At 46.4% G+C, this 4,574-nt stretch overlaps 1 long non-coding RNA gene across 1 annotated transcript; it reads left to right on the top strand.

The window, feature by feature from the left end:
• Positions 1-1,669: 1,669 nt before the first annotated feature.
• On the top strand, positions 1,670-2,637 carry LOC119887944. Its single transcript, XR_005441830.1, has 4 exons — positions 1,670-1,752; positions 1,966-2,027; positions 2,106-2,135; positions 2,345-2,637. It is a non-coding gene; the product is annotated as an uncharacterized LOC119887944 (long non-coding RNA).
• Positions 2,638-4,574: the final 1,937 nt, after the last annotated feature.

The following is a 4,574-nucleotide window of genomic DNA, read 5'->3' on the forward strand; positions in this document are numbered from 1 at the left end:
TGCTCTGCTGATATGGTAGTAGGCTACCCCCTTTAGACCATCTGACAGACACAGAGCCCGTCTGGAACTGTACTGGATGAGACGAGCGGCAGTGGTGGTTCTAGAACCAATTTTATTAAGGGGGCCAGGCTGGGGCCAATTGTTTTGTCAGAGGGGCACTTCAATCCGGGACAAAAGAGGGAAAGGCAATGTTTTCAAAATGTCTTATGTATTAATAATGTAATGTTTTAGTGTGTTTCAGTAACTTACAGTTATTTGTTTCAGTAACAGGATCTTTTCAGTAACTCAATTATAGTTTTATTAAATTACATTATACAAAAAACAACATTCCTGTTAACTTTAGCTCACGTTACAGGACATTGTTTGATGCAACACTTCTTTGTAAGGCTTAATGAACAGTAGAAGCTCTAGTGTACGAGACTTCTGGATCCCAGTTTGTATTTGTATCCCACATAACTTTGCTAGGAAACAACTTCTCCATATTCACCCCTAATTGCAGAATGATGGAGACACCGATGCACAAGTATAAATGAATCGGTACATGTGCAGCCTACGACGTAGCTACGCACATAGACCCTTTGCAGGAGCATAAATCAAGCTTAATGCAACATCAAACTGGGATGCCGGAGTGGAAATTAGGGATGGGTGCTGGTAGGACAAATAGTCTTTCAAGTTGAATATTGCCGTAAAACTTCAATTAATAGCCCGGGCAGCTTAAATCACTGAACTCACCCTGCCTCTATCTGGGACAGGCTTCTTTTTGGGACAGGCCTTTAATTAATTTATCATGCCGGTATATTATATAAATAATACTTTGGTGCTCATTGTTTTTTGTAAAATAAACTAAACGATTGAATTGTAGAATCTAAACAATCTAAGGATGTGTAGCATGTCCTATTGACAAAGGTTTAAAATTTATATTGGTATGCACAATCTAAGCAGCTTGGAAGCAGCTCAAGTTGGCGACCCAGTGTGCTTTAAGAGGGTTTATCCATCTAAAGAACTTCTATAAAAAGCAGACAAGGCCTCAAAGATTGAGACCTGCATTTATTTGTCAAAATGTGCAGCCACATCAAGCCAGTAAAAGGGACAGGCATCTAATTAGGACTAGGCTTTAATTGAAGTTTTACAGTATTACAGTTAGTGTCTCTATAAAATGACGGGAAGCAAATGTCTCATTTCATGAAATGCCTGTTGCTTCCCTCCTCGACTCGCAATCTCAGGTAGACGCAGGAGAGGATGCTATGGAAATCATCTAGGTACAAACTTTTTAATACATATTTTATAAAAGAGTGTTGAAACATTTTTTCAGACTTTACGAGTTTGTGAGTTTTGACATAGCCAACTCTTTAAATTCAATACAAATTCAATGAAATTGGCGGTAGCCTTTGTTATTTTGTGACTAATGAATATGGACCGTACCCTGTAAGATCAACACATTTAGAATTAACTCATATGACATTTATCATGTTCAATACGGATATTTATACACTCACATAATATAATATTTGAGTCCAAAAGTCATTGAATGTACACAGAGGTAAAAGAGATGCTGTAACTGAGAATGAGAAAGGCCCCAGACTCCACTGAGGTGAGCGACAATTAGAGCTGATCAGCAACAGCCGTGTCACCAGCACAACAGGCCTTTTAAACCCCACATGTGGCACAGGTGGCATTTTCACTTAGAGACTGGAACAATGGGAGCTCTGCGGGCCTTGCTTGTTTGCGTGCTGACTGTGTGGTTTACCAAAGGTTTATTTTTTATATTTTTCCTCTTAAAGCATAGGCTGTGTTTTCAAACTGGTAGTGTTGTAGCCTACAGCAAATGTAAAAGTAAGGTTACTCTTTCAGAAATCTTGTGGCTACGAGCGTAAGCTATGCCTTCCCATTAGTTCTGAAAATTCCTGAAATGTCATTCAGCTGTAACAAAGTGCTGGTGATAACGGCACGTGTGCTGTCCTATAGGCTCTGGTTTGCCAGTTGGAGGCACAACAGAAATCAGGATGATGAGCTGCAGAGAGTGAGAGGTAAGAACACTTGTGGTGACTAAAATGTTTCAGAGCTATATACTGACACTAACTTACTTTTTAATGTCTTCTGTACAGAGTTTTTGTTGCAACAAGATGCTGATGGAGGTGAGTAGATTCTGTCTCATGCTTGTAGGGTTTAATAAACCTGCTACTGGGATTTCACAGTAAAAACTACACAACAAGATCTACAACAGTTGATGATCAGCCTAAGCCTACTTCATAATTCAAAATCATGTAAACTATATTTTGGCTAGATGGCCTACTAGCCTATAGCATGATGCAGTAAGAACTTAATACGCTGCTTGTGTTGTCAGACTATAACACGACGGGCCTCACCAATGTGACGAACACGACGGGCCTCACCAATGTGACGGCCACGACCCCAGCGCCGTCTCCGGCCACGACGGGCCTCACCAATGTGACGGCCACGACCCCAGCGCCGTCTCCGGCCACGACGGCCTCACCAATGTGACGGCCACGACCCCAGCGCCGTCTCCGGCCACGACGGGCCTCACCATGTGACGGCCACGACCCCAGCGCCGTCTCCGGCCACGACGGGCCTCACCAATGTGACGGCCACGACCCCAGCGCCGTCTCCGGCCACGACGGGCCCACCAATGTGACGGCCACGACCCCAGCGCCGTCTCCGGCCACGACGGGCCTCACCAATGTGACGGCCACGACCCCAGCCCTCGGCCACGACCTCCTCACCAATGTGACGGCCACGACCCCAGCGCCGTCTCCGGCCACGACGGGCCTCACCAATGTGACGGCCACGACCCCAGCGCCGTCTCCGGCCACGACGGCCTCACCATGTGACGGCCACGACCCCAGCGCCGTCTCCGGCCACGACGGGCCCACCAATGTGACGGCCACGACCCCAGCGCCGTCCCGGCCACGACCCCAGCGCCGTCTCCGCCACGACCCCAGCGCCGTCTCCGGCCACGACCCCAGCGCCGTCTCCGGCCACGACCCCAGCGCCGTCTCCGGCCACGACCCCAGCGCCGTCTCCGGCCACGACCCCCGCCGTCTCCGGCCACGACCCCAGCCCGTCTCCGGCCACGACCCCAGCGCCGTCTCCGGCCACGACCCCAGCGCCGTCTCCGGCCACGACCCAACCCTGATTGTGTCTCGCATGGTCACATTAGGAGGCAATTAAAGTTTGGGACTTGGTGGACCATATGCAAGACTTCTTTGACTGTCTTTCTGCATGTACCCTCCCTGTTGTCTCTGCTTTAAATAAAACTTGACTTGAGATCTTTCAGAAAAGGGCACTTTAAACTGACGTTACTTGATTTCTTACAAATCCCTGTAGGCCTATCGCATCTCATTCAGAACTTGAATGTGTTGTCAATCAGGAGCATTCAGAGTTCACACAACTGCATCAATTCAACTCAGTAGCTGCTGCCAGGATGGCCTAATCTTTTCAGTAGATTAACCTGATTGTCCACATAAATTTTGGACTTGCAAGGCTGTAGACCCTTGTATGTAAAATCAGACATGGCTGTCAAATCAGCTATTAATAGCCGATCTTGAGTAAAATGGCTACGCCCCCGTTAGTGCAAGTATAAATTGCATCAGTGCTGGTTTTGTACACCCAACTCAAATGGTTGGGCCACAAATTTCCTGCCTATTTAGTCCAAAGACAAAATGTTGTGGGGTTACGTTGCTGAGGCTGGGTTGGAGAAACTGGCTAGCTTTACTGAGTGATGCTGCGTTCCATTTACCTCAGAGCTGGGATTGATGGCGTTCCAGTTAACAAGTTGGAAAACCTCACTCGGCCAGCTGTTTACAACTAGCCAGGTTAGCTGTTTTGTTTGTTCTGTTGGACAGCACTTTATGTACGAACATTTGAGTCCCAAGTACACAGAAGTGCTAATAAACTACAGCTTTCACTAACTGATACCCTGACAGCAATCTTGTATCACAAAGTCGGGGTAGTGCGGTTGTCCCGACTTTCCGAGTCTGAAATCCGACTTCAGGGGGCGATCCAGTTGAAAGTTCCAACTGTCAAAACATGTAAAATGGAACGCACCATGACACATGGTTTGTGTGTTGTGCATTTTAGGCAAAGTCTTAATGCTGAAACACATGAAATTTGGGACAATTTTCTTTTGCATTTAGGTCTTAACCACATTAGACCAAAACGCTACGCGTAGAGCGGTCACAACTGGACAAGATTGTCCCAGAGGCACAAATAGGCTTTTCCTTGAAAATTTTGTTTCAGATTTGAGACGTTATTCTCTTTTGCACAGATAGCCTATAGCAAAAAAATTTGACAATTTAATCTTTTTGGAACCATTCCACACATTTATGGACTGATGGGGTTCATCCCAGCAGATCAGGAAGCCGTATGTTGGTTAGTAATATCCAGCACGCTGTACAATGCGCCCCATGTGTCTGACTATTTACACCACACACCCCCTCCACAGAAGCTGCTACTTTATGTCCACTGCACAGACCTGCACTGTTTCCATCAGTGGCTCCCCCTGCCAGTCACCCCTCTTTGATTTGTATGTAAGTATAAACATGCATCACTCTCAT

This window comes from Micropterus salmoides, unplaced genomic scaffold (genome assembly GCF_014851395.1).
Source record: "Micropterus salmoides isolate LMB-PRFRI ecotype aquatic unplaced genomic scaffold, ASM1485139v1 Ms_hic_scaffold_4547, whole genome shotgun sequence".
In the NCBI taxonomy this organism is placed as follows: domain Eukaryota; kingdom Metazoa; phylum Chordata; class Actinopteri; order Centrarchiformes; family Centrarchidae; genus Micropterus; species Micropterus salmoides.